General features: G+C 41.3%; 1 pseudogene; it reads right to left on the bottom strand.

Annotated features, from left to right (window-relative positions):
- Positions 1–12539: 12539 nt before the first annotated feature.
- LOC134372545 (bolA-like protein 2) lies at positions 12540–13011 on the bottom strand (annotated as a pseudogene).

Consider the following 13011-nt stretch of genomic DNA (forward strand, 5'->3'; position numbering starts at 1 on the left):
ACATATCAAGAAGTATAGATGTAGGCAATACAGTGCTGCTACAGCAACTCCAGGATGCCACCAAGGACCTAGGTGTCTTCTGTTTTCCTGCTCTGCCAACCTTAGTTTGTGGCTCTTGTCCTCATGGTCACTTCCAGTCATCACAGCTATATTCCAGAATAGAATATTGTTCTGCCATTAAATACCATTATCGTTGAAATTATGTCATAGAACATGGACAAATGAAAAAAGCACGTGGCAAAACAATTATGTAAAATATGATCCCATTTGTACGTGAAGAATATTTGTCATTTGTCTACCAACACACTATCCTTCTATGCGAAATAGCACCTGATCAGTCTTTACAAAATAGCACCCTGTGGTTCAGATGGAAGCTACCAATTGCTTACCTGATCTTCCCTCTCCACTCTCAGGTTGGGTTTGGAGGTGGGCACTAGACCTGGACTGAGCCAATCATAGAACCATGCCTCTTTGCCCATGATGATTTTTTAAGGAGAGCATAGGTGACTCAAGCTGGGCCTATCAGGGATCTTTCCTGGGACTTTAAGCTGGAACCAAAGGAAAAAGACCTTTTCCTCTCTGGAGGTAAAAATGGGATGACATGAGGCTGTAGGCTGTTGGCAGCCATGTTTCCTGCCATTTGAACTGCAGTCTGAGGGAAAGAGAGGAAGGCAGAAAAAGGGAAGCAGAGAGCAGAAGCTGGGAGAAACTGCTGAGAACACTTGAGTCCTGGGTCACCGAGGCCAGAAATAACCCTGGCTTTTCCTTAGGTTTGTTTTATGAGTCAGTAACATTCCTTTCTTGCCTAAGCTAGTTTGACGGGTAAAGTTCAGGCACTCTCAATTTTAAAATTCCCTAGTAATGCACCATTTCTGTTTTTAAAATAAAACCATACATGTGTACACACACACACACACACACACACACACACACACACACACACACACACAGGTATATATAGATAAATATGGGAATACTTTTTGCTCATTTGTATTTTAAATCTTACTCAGTCGAGCTGGCCCGTGGGCTCACTCGGGAGAGTGCGGTGCTAATAACACCAAGGCCACGGGTTCGGATCCCATGTAGGGATGGCCGGTTGGCTCATCGGCTGAGTGTGGTGCTGACAACACCAAGTCAAGGATAAGATCCCCTTACTGGTCATCTTAAAAAAATAAAATAAAAATAAATAAATAAATAAATCTTCCTCAGTGAACCCATTCATTATTTAAAAAAATTTTTTTTCTTATGGTGGCTGGCTGATACGGCAATCCAAATCCTTGACCTTGGTGTTATGACACCATACTCTAACCAACTGAGCTAACCAGCCAGCCAGAATGCATTAATTTTTAATGCTATTTTTTAGAATTATCATTTAAATTTAAATTTACTCATTGTAAAGTGTTCAGATAATTCACATAAAAGGGAATAGAATTAGAAATAAAAGGAACAATTTTCATCCTTGCTAATAATAAAAAATAGCAAAATTATTTTAAATCCTTTTAAACTGAACCATTTCCAGGATAATTAACCAACTCGACTCCTCGGTAGAAATTCAAAACAAAGCATCTAATGCCTAGGCCTAAGTGACTAAAAAGGATCAGGCAGGGATTGCCTCCAATTGGTATGATTATGGGTAAGTTATCTTTAAAATACCCCTCTTTACGGATGACAGGGATCAGCATGCCCTCATTTGGGGGAGGGGGTCTGAATAGATTTCTAGAAGGCCTCCTCACCACCTCCGGCCAAGATCTGGGACACAACTGTTTTCCTGTCTCTGAAACCCCATATCCCTTATAAAAGACTTTTCTGTGTACTGTGAGCTGTATGAGCAAGCCTTTGTGACCCTCAAACGCTAATTTTTGCAAGACAGAAATTCTCTATTTAAAGATGCATGCTGAAATCATGTAGTTCATCACCATGGGGAGTTTCTCATTTCCTCTAACAAAACACTTGGTTTTTATGATTATATAAGTAACATACATTTATTTATTTTACATTTTAATTTTGGGGCAGCTGATGATAATGGGGATCTGAAACTTTGACTTCGGTGTCCAGCCCTACATTCATTTAATTAATTAATTAATTATTTATTTTAAGAAATACAGAAAAATAAGAACAGAGAAATTCTACCATCCAGTAAAAAAAACGGAACACAATATTTTGCTACATATCTTTCCTGGGTGTAACAGAAAATTTCGGCTGAGCAGAAGCTAGAATTCAGACATCTCCAGGGAGAGAGAGAGAGAGAAACACCTCCTTTTCTTGCCCTGCTGCCATTTGGAGCCTCTTGTGTGTGTTGGCATCTGGTGTATCTTCCGTGTTTGTTTAAAGGAGAGAGGGTTTTTTTTTTTTTTATTAAATAAGATGACCGGTAAGGGGATCTGAACCCGTGGCCTTGGTGTTGTCAGCACCACGCTCTCCCGAGTGAGCCACGGGCCGGCCCTTGAGGGAGAGAGATTTTTGGTGCAAAGTTGCCTGGGGAGGAGGAGAAAAGAGTACGACAGTTTCGGGAATAATCTGGTGTCTGGCCGGTTTTTTCCGCCACCCCATTACAGCAACCGAGGACAGAGGCAGAGTGAGAGACCCTGGGCACCAGCCGTGCTCTTGAGTGCCGAGGCGACGCCCCGCAAGCCAGAGGCTGGGGAAGGTCCGTCCTCCGCTCACCAGCCGCAGGCGGCGGCGCTGCCCGCGGAGCCGCGCCCTGGATGAGGGCGGCTGGTGCGACGCGGCGGAGAGGGGGAGGGGACGGGGTCGGAGACCAGGACGTGGGACGTGCGACACGCAGGAGGTGTGAAATAGTGCCACAGCTGGGGACTCCCAGAAGAAATGGGAAGAATTTTCTGGGTGAAGGTGGGGAAAGACACTGAGGTCTTGCAGTCCAGGAGACAGTGCTGTTCAAATTGCTTCTCAAACTTTACTATGCACACGAATCTTTGGCGAGCTTGCTTTTTAATAAAAAACAAACTTTTAAACAGCTTTTATCCCGTTGAACATTTTTACTTTTAATGACGTTAACGACAGCACTATATTTACAGGGAGACTTTTACGTTACACTTACATGGATGATCCAAAATAATCCCCAGGACTTTGAGTTGTACTCCTCAGGAAATCATAAGCATCAGATGGCATTTCTTTGGAATATGATTATGTAAGCAGCATTTTCTTTTTCTATTCCCTGGGAACAAAATTATTTGTTCAAGATTGTGGGCAATGCGCTATGTTGATTTTATTTTTTAATTTTTTTAGAAAAAACTCACAACATAAAATTTACATTTTTAAAGTAGAGTTCAGTATTTTTTAGTTTATTCACAATGTTGAGCAACCACCACCACTGTCTAAATCCAGATTTTCATCACCGTAGCAGAAACTCTATGGCCATTAGCAGTGCCTCCCAATTCCTCTGTTCCCCTAGCCTCCGTCTAACACTACTCTACTTTCTGTCTCTATGGATTCGCCTATCCCAGATATTTCATATAAATGGAATCACATAATATGCAGCCTTTTGTGTCTGGCTTCTTTCACTTAGTATAATGTTTTCAAGGTTTATCCATGTTGTGGCATGTATCAGTATTTCATTCCTATTTATGGCTGATTAATACTCCACTGTATGGATATACCGTATTTTCTTTATCCACTCATCAGTTGATGTAAAAGTTTGCATTTTAAGTACATATTTTGATTCAGCAGGTCTAAGATGGGGCTTGAGATTTCTGTATTTCTAACAGGCTCCCAGGTGTTTCCTGATACTACTTCAAGTAATGAGGATTTAGACTCTAAAGCCTACATTTTAGGGCACAGCAATTTAAGATATTAATGTAGACAAGAACTTGGAATACACTGGCTAAACATATACATATACACATAAAAAAAGACTAGAATCATGCTGTCGATATTATTTAGTAACTTGCTTTTTAACATTATGAACATAATGACTCATGCAAATAAATGCAGAAAAGGATCATGACTCATCAGTTCTGGATAAAACCAGACTCTGAATCCCAGCCTGGGCTGTGCAGAGACACTCCATTACACTTCTGTTGTCAAGGCTAATGAGGTATTAATCTTTAGTATGAAGTTCTGCCTTGATTGAAGCCATTACTTGTCAGGAACACATGAAAGAACTTTTGTTTAATAGCCTGAACTTGACCTTAGCAAACATTTTCAAGCACTGATACCTATAAACCACAAATGATCACATTAATTATAATGAGTGTTTATTAGGGACAGTGGAGGTTCAGGATCCCTAATTTATGAATTTGCCAATTGCTCTTCCTTGTTACAGATCTTTCCCATAGGAGATGGGGAGTTCCTCTTTTGTGAGAACATTTCTGGGCCAAGGGTATCAAGAGACATGTTGATACACATCAGTCTAATACATTACCTTATTTCATCTAAAATACCACTTATGTACCACTAAGAAAGGGAACAAAATTGCCAATTAAACTCTGACATTCTGTCAATAGTGAGACAGTGATGTTGAAAGGTAATAAAATACACAGGATGAGTGAAATGTGGCAATGCTCCTATCTGTACCAGACTCACTTTATGTGCCTTTACAAATCCTGTACTTGCCTCACTTACTGGCCAGTACTCTAGCAATGACTTGCTCTGTGGTGGCTGCTCCAGGTTCCTCATGTCACATGAGGGCATGAAACAACAGCACCTGGCCTCATACCAGCACCTGGACTTCTGTCCTGCCATAGGGGTTTCCTATTGTAAGAGACTTTATTAGTCAGGGTTCGCCAGAAAGAAAGAATCAATAGGATATGTTATAATTATATGAGAGGTATTTATTAGGGGAATTAGCTCACGTGGCTATGAAGAAAAGTCCCATGATAGGCCGTCTATAAACTGGATGCCAGTAGCGTGGCTCAGTACAAGTCCAGAGGCCTCAAAACCAGGGGAGCTGATGGTGTCCTTGGTGTAAGTTCTGGAACCCAAAAGCTGAAGAGTCTCCAGCTCTGATGCCCACGGACAAGAGAGAAGAGTGTATCCCAGCTCCAGCACATCAACAGAGCTTCACCTCTTTCCTCTGTCTTTTGTTCTCTCTGGACCCCCAGTGGATTGGATGGTTCCCACCCACACTGAGGGTGGGTCTTTCACACCCAGGCCACTCAGACTCTCATACTAATCTCTGCTGGAAATACCCTCATGGACACACCTGAAAAGATTGCTTTACCAGGTTTCTCAGCATTCCTTCATCTAACCAAGTTGACATCTAGAATTAACCTTCATAGAGACCCCGTGGACCACCTCAAAACCCATGGATGCACACTGGCTTGGCCTGCAGGTTGATGCTTGCCCACAGAGGCTGCCACTGCTGTCTGGGGTTCTGGCTTTCTCTGTGGCTGCTGGAGGAGTGAGGTGGCTTTCCTCATAAGAGAGGAGGGGTTGACATCCTGATGGGCAAACTTTGACCAATGAAAGATGGCAGTCTATAAATAAATTTGTCCCTCTCTGTGTCACCCACCCACCCCTCCCTGTGGCTCCACAGACCATTTAGAGATACAGTAGCTTTATTTGGCTTTTTTTTTTTTTTTCTCTTTTGGCAGCTGGTAGGTATGGGGATCTGAAACCTTGACCTTGTGTTATCAGCACCGCTGCTCCAACCAATTGAGCTAACTGGCCAGCTCTTATCTGACTTCTAAAAGACATCTTGACACCAAGGAAGCAATTGCACTTGCAAAAGCTGTAGCCAACACAGTGATGCATGCACGCTCTTCTCTTTCCTTAACTTACTTCCCTTTTCCCTTCATTCCTGCTTCCCTGGGATTATCCACCCCCATAAAGTAGTAGTATATAAGCTTTGCCTCAGGCTCTTTCTGAAGAACCCAGGCTAAGACACCATCTCAGTGGACACATTATGCAGGAATGGAGTCAGGTGCCAATGCAAACAGGGAAAGAAGAAGGGGTGTGAAAAAAGAGGAGAGGTAGCAGAGGCATTCTGGAATTTTCCAAGATGTTCAGTTTCAGGACTTAATGATTTTTTATTTACAAAAGGCACTAGATGTAGAAGATCTCTTTATGCTCAGATGAACAGCTACAATCTTCCTTTAGAGAAAAAGAGTGGATCCGACACCTGACTTCATAGAGATTAATAACAGTAATAATAACAATGGTAATAATAGCTCCTTTGACCCAGCATTTCCACTTCTAGAAATTTATCCTATATGTACCTATGCATGTGTACAAAGATGAGTATACAAGGTAATATCACATTGTCATAATTTATGTAGCAAAAGACTAGAAACAACCCAAATGTCAACAGGAGACAGGTTAAATGAATAATATTTCCATGCTATGAAATACTATGCAGCCACTAAAGATAATGAGGCAGATCTAAATGCCCTGATGTAGAATGCCTTCCAAGATACAGTAAAAAATGAAAAAAAGCTATCAGCAGAACAGAATGTGTGATCTACAAATGATCTATGAATATTTGCATAGGAAAAGGATCTGTATACATATTTCTATAATGTACAGACTATCACTGGAAGGATGCACAAAGACTGCCAAGAGTAGTTATTTCTGGGGAGAGGAACTGGGAGCTTGTGGCCTGAAGGACAGAGGTGGGAGTGGACTTACTTTTCCCTGTTTGTTTTATTTCCATTTGTATTAATACCTAATTGCCTAATTTTTATTGAATGCTCACTGGGTGCTTGTCTTACTCTGTGAGGTGGGAACTATTATTATCCTCATTTTGCAAGGAGAAAACTGAGGTGTAAGAAGTAAAGTGACTTGCCCAGGGTTACACAGCTACAGCGGCTCAGCCAGGATTCAAAACCAGATCCAACTCTATATTCTAGGGGGACCAACTTATCCTGGTCTGCCTGGGACTTTCCTCATTTTTGCAATGAAAGTTTCACATCCTGGGAAACCTTTAAAAACTGTCCCAGTTTTAAAACTGGAAGCCTGCATCCTGGAATCTCCCCGAGGCCCAGACAAACCAAGATGGTTGGTCACCGTGCCACAACTCCAGAACTTGGCAACTTTGCTACGCTACTTCCCTAGTGGACACACATGTTCTATTAGATTCTGCATTTACAAGTGCCTATAAACATGGACCTTGTAGTTGCACCTGTGGACAACTTTTGAGGCCCTTCCCCAGGTTTTACCCTTCATCTCTGAGATACACCCTTCCAGCTGCAGTGAGTCCCTGAGGTCAGTTTGCATCAACCACAGGATCCCACTTTTCTCTTGACAGGTGGTTGGATGGGGAGAGGACATTTGATCTATGTCACAGTGGCGACTGAGTTCCCTCTTCCAGAAATATGGACCTGAGACTTGGGAGACTCCTACTCAGGTACAGAACTTGGGAGGTCATGGTAACCCTAGGACTGAGGGTGCCACCGGGGCCACATTTACTTAGTTAGCTGAGAAAGCAGACTTGCCAAGCAGAAGAGTGAATCAAATGACAGAATGCAGCAGACAGGAAAGAAAAAGGAGGCTGGCTCTGGGGCCACATGGCTACCAATCTCTGGTTCTCATCCCCTGGGGCCTCGTTTCATTCCTGTCCCTGGATGCTACGAGATCACCCTATACTTTTCCATCAAATCCCGTTTATGATCTGGTGCTATTTTTAGTAGGTTTCCCTTCCTTGAAAACCAGCCTTCCTTAAACAACTAAAAACACAACTAAAATATTACTTTAAAAAAGCAAGTTAGAAATATAAACTTTGCTTCCTGAGGGCTTACAATCCAAGACAGAGAACACTGCATTGCCCAACTTAGGGGCCACATGACTAATACTCTGGTCTTTCAATTCCTAGGGCTCTTTTCTTCCTTGTAAGTACATAAGTAATACATAACTACATTTTCACGGTCAAGGTTTCAAATAATACAGAGGAAATGAAGACCTACCCCCTCCCTTCAACAACCCCATTCTTTCTCCTCTACCTATTAATGGTCTGGTGAATATCTACCTTTTCAGACCATTTTCTGTGCATTTCTATTAATGGGTATATTTTTCTCATAAATACCACCACACACTGCAGGCCACAATCTGGCAGCCCATAGGCCACATGTAACCCATGATGGGTTTTGTTTGACTTACATATTTTTTTAAATTTTGCATTCTTTGCCAACATTTTAAATTGGGGCATTTCCTGGGAATCTTGAAAACATGGAAAATAAGGCATCACACTTCTGGGCCCACACTTCTGCCTGGGCACAATTGACCAGCACTGAGTAGTGGACTCCTGTCCACAGGTAGGTGAGATCTCTTCTCTAGCCCCCACCATTTCTAGGTGTCTTCCACTGGCCCACCATACCATTTTATGTTGCCTCCCTGGCCCTTATAAACATTTGCTTTCTTTTTTTTTTTTAACCTTTGTTCTATGACTCTCTTTTTTCAGTTGAAAACATATCATGGGCATCCTTCTATCTAAATACATACTGATCCATGTTATTTTTTTTAATAGATACAGTCGATCTTCATTGTTTGTGGATTCCATATTTGCGAGTTTGCCTATTCACTAAAATTTATTTGTAACTCCAAAGTAAATACTCATGAAGCTTTTGGGGTCATTTGCAGACAAGCACAGAGCGGTGAAAAATTTGAGTTGCCTGATGCAAGTGTTCCCAAATGAGATTGAGCAAGGTGACACTCTATCTTCTTGTTTCAGTTTTCATATTGCAAACAAGTATTCTCTTGGTGATCTATTTAGTGTTTTTGTGTGTGTGTGTGCTTTTTGTTATTGATTTTGCTTTTTAAATGGTCTCCAAGTGCAGTACTGAAGTGTTGTCTAGCATTCCTAGGATCAAGGCTGTGATATGCCTTATGGAGAAAGTACATATGTTAGGTAAGCTTCATTCAGGCAATAGCACAGTGCTGTTGGCTGTGAGTTCATTAAATGAATCAACAGTACAGCACACCTAGAAAAAAAGAGAGGAAATTGGACAATCTGTACGTACAGCTGCTCCAGAAAGTGCTAAAGTAATATCTATAGTGTGTGATGAAACCATGGAAAAGATAGAAAAGTGGCTAAATTAAAAAATGTAGTTGACAGCATTGTTGTGAGGCTGAAAAGTCAAGCAAATTTATAGTCACATTGGGTGAGGAAAATGTTAAATATGCTTGGCTAGTGCTGGCTGCCTCAAATGTTTCAAAAGGTGATACAGCATAGAAAACGTTGAGTTTGCAGGCAAGTTCCACAGATCAGGAGGCTGTGAAAGAATTTTTAATATACAAGTTAAGTGTTATACAAGGAAAGGGTTATGTGGAAGAACAGGTTTTCAACTCTGATGAGACTGGCTTGTTTTACAAGGATATTGGCAAATGAACCTATATAATTCAAATAGTCTCCCAAGTCTCTGGCTTTAAATCATTGAAAGACCATTGAAAGACCTCTAGGGGTATCATATAAATGGAGTCCTACAGTAGTTATGGAGTGTACTAACATTAATAAAGCAAATGGCAAATGTATTTCACACGGCCTAGCTCCCAAAGCCCTGTAGTTTCAGGTATAGCCTAACTTTTTAAAATTACACATAGAAATGTTAAGCTTGTGAAAGACAAAAACTTTCCCCAGGCTAAAGTCTCTCTTGTAGATAAAGAATTGTAACACAGTAAAATTGCTGGCTCCAAGGGCAAATGTCCTTGGTGCAGCCAAAACTAATGACTGTTGCCATGACAATTATCTTACTCTTCTTTTGTAACCACTTATGTTCCTTTTCTATAACTTGCCTGCCTAAAGAATAAATATGGAGAGAACACTGGAGTCCGTGCTAATTTTCCAGGGAGGAATGCCTCTCTCTTGAGGGTTTCTGGAAATTAACCCCTTTGGGGCATCTCACTGCTCAGAAGAAGTGGGCTTTGAGTAATCCTTTGCATCTCCATCACCCTGGGGGAGAGGTGACAGTATTTGTCCTTTTGTGACTGTTTTATTTCACTCAGCATAATTTCCTAAAGGTTCATCCATGTTGTAGCACTTGTCACAATCTCTTTCCTTTTTAAGGCTGAAAAATATTCCATTGCATGGATATATCATATTTTGCTTATTCATTCATCCATCAATGGGGGACATTTGGGTTGCTTCCACCTTTAAGCTCTTGTGAATAATGCTGCCAGGAATATGGGAGTACAAATATATTTTCAAGACCCAGCCTTCAATTCTTCTGGATATATACCCCGAAGTAGAATTGCTGGATCATATGGTAATTTTATTTTTAACTTTTTGAAGAACTGCCATACTGTTTTCCTCTAACAATGGCTATACCATTTTTCATTTCCACCAACAGTGCACAAGGATTCCCAATTTCTCCACATCCTTGCCTACATTTATTTTCTGTTTTTATTTTTCTTTTGCTTTTGACAGTACCCATTCTAATAGGTATAATGTGGTATCTCATCATAGTTTTGATTTGCATTTCTTTGATGATCAGTGATGTTGAGCATCTTTCCATGTGCTGATTGGCCATTTGTATATCTTCTTTGGAGGAATGTCTATTCAAGTCCTTCATGCATTTTGGAATGGGGCTGTTTACTTTTTTGCTGTTGAGTTTTAGGAGTTCTCTATATAGTCTGAATATTAATCTCTCATCAGATACATGATTAGCAAAAATTTTCTTCCATTCTGTGGGTTGTCTTTTTACTTTGTTAACATTGTCTTTTGATGCTCAAAATAAAAAATTTTTCATGAAGTTCAATTTGTCTATCTTTTTGTTGCCTGTGCCTTTGGTGTCACATCCAAGAAACTGCCAAATCCAATGTTGTGAAGATTTTGCCCTATGTTTCTTCTGAGTGTTTTATTGTTTTAATTCTTACATTTAAGTCTTTGATCCATTTTGAGTTAATTTTTGCATATGGTATTAGGTAAGGATCCAACTTTATTCTTTTGCACGTGGATATCCAGTTTTCCCAGCACCATATGTTGAAAAGACTGTTCTTTCCCTATTGAATGTTCCTGGCACCCTTGCCAAAAATCATTTTGACCTTATATATGAGGGTTTATTTCTGGGCTCTCTATTCTATTCCATTGGTCTCTATGTCTGTCTTTATGCTAGTACCATACCATTTTGATTACTGTAGATTTGTGATAAGTGATAAGTTTTGAAATCAGGAAGCGTGAAGCCTCCAGGTCTGTTCTTTTTTGAGATTGTTTTGGCTATTTTTGGATTATTAGTGAAATTGTATGTCTTTTCATATGTTTAGTGACTGATCCATAAGGTTTTAATGGAAAAATATAATGGCTAGATTCTCATATAATTTCCTGACATTACGATAAACCTACACATTCATGAACCAAGTTACCCAGGACTGACATGGACTTGCTCCAGGTTTGGCACCATCAGTGTCTCACTGATGTCATCAAACACCCAAGTTCTTTTTATCTTTTGGCCCTGCCATCTCAGGCTGCTCCCCTCTTGCCACAACATGGCTGCAACAGTTGCAGACATCACACCAGCTACAGAAAAGTCCATAGACATTCAGAATGAAACCATCTCTTCAGAGTGTGGAAACCATTCTCATCTCATAGGTCAGAAGTGGGTCACTGTTCACCTTATAAGCCAGTCACTAGCATGGAAAACAGGATGACCATGACTAGCTCAGAGTCCTCAAATAGGTCAAACAATCTGGCCTCAGGGTCCTTGCACTTGCCATATTCTGCCTGGAATGCTTTTCCTTCAGATATTAGCAAGTCATGATCCCTTATCTTCTTCCAGTCTTTTCTCACTCATCACCTTATCAACAAGGCCTTTCCTGCTCATCTTGTTCACAATTATGCACCCAGAACTCTCCATTCCAATTCTCTGCTTTGGTTTATTCTAACATACCATATGCTTTACTTAATTTTTTATTTACTCTCCATCTCTTTTAAGCGAGGGTAGGAATTTTACTGTTTTATTCACTGCTGAATTATTACCACATCCTGGAACATATAAGGAATACTCAATAAATTTTGTTGAATGAGTAAATAATCCATCTTAATGGGTTCCATCTGAATCCATCTCTCAATTAATTCTAAACTCAGGTGAGTAAAAGAGGGGAATTGTTTACTGACCTTCCTCAAACTCCAACAGTAGTTACATACAAGCATGACAACAGCACAGCCTCTCCATTTTCACCTGCTAACCTTTGCCCACACAGAGCACTCCCACCTAGATTTGGGATTGCAGCTGCTACAGGGGTGGTGGCGCAATTTAGCTGAGGCACAATTCCTGGTGCTGGTTGTAAGGCTGCAAACTTCTGCACAAGTGATCATACCCACACATTGGTGTCATGCCTTAGCTGAGAACTTTACTCCAGGACACTCTGAAGCCTTCTGTGATGGCTTTGGACCTGACTACCAGTCTCCCCTCATCCTACTATCCTGCTTGTCAATCTCAGTGACTTTGGCATACTTGTTTACTACATTTCCTCCATCTGTGCTCATGGTCTCTTCATCTCCTCTGCTCCAGTGACTTACACCTCCATCTGCTCAATCTCCAAAGGCATGGCCACATCTGGAAGCAGCTTCCATTTCCACCTCTCAACTCCATCCTCCTTATTCCATCTCTTCCTCCCCACCCCCCAACCCTCCCCCTTCTTTTGGCTCTGATTCATAATTTAATGGCTATGCTGGTGCTGGTCCCACATTTCTGCTGCTCACGAGCCCAATGATCTGGGGTCAGGGTTTTCTGCTCAAAGGCATGCATGTGCAGGAGTTCTTCAGCTAAGCATGTGTTTCTTTTTTTTAAAGAGATGACCAGTAAGGGGATCTTAACCCTTGACTTGGTGTTGTCAGCACCACACTCACCCAAATGAGCTAACTGGCCATCCCTATATAGGGATCTGAACCCGTGGCCTTGGTGTTATCAGCACCACACTCTCCCAAGTGAGCCACAGGTTGGCCCCTAGCATGTGTTCAAAAGTCGGTGTCTCTGAAGCAGAAGCTTCCCCTCGACCTTGGTTGACAGCACCAGCATTTGGAAGCTGGACGCGCGAGGGTTTAATTGTGTCCTCCACCTCCACGTGCTCCGTCTTCAGGTCCTGCTGCAGCTTCTCCTGGAGATAGTTGGTGCTGAGTTCCAT

The sequence above is a fragment of the Cynocephalus volans genome, chromosome 3 (genome assembly GCF_027409185.1).
Source record: "Cynocephalus volans isolate mCynVol1 chromosome 3, mCynVol1.pri, whole genome shotgun sequence".
NCBI classification, from domain to species: Eukaryota; Metazoa; Chordata; class Mammalia; order Dermoptera; family Cynocephalidae; genus Cynocephalus; species Cynocephalus volans.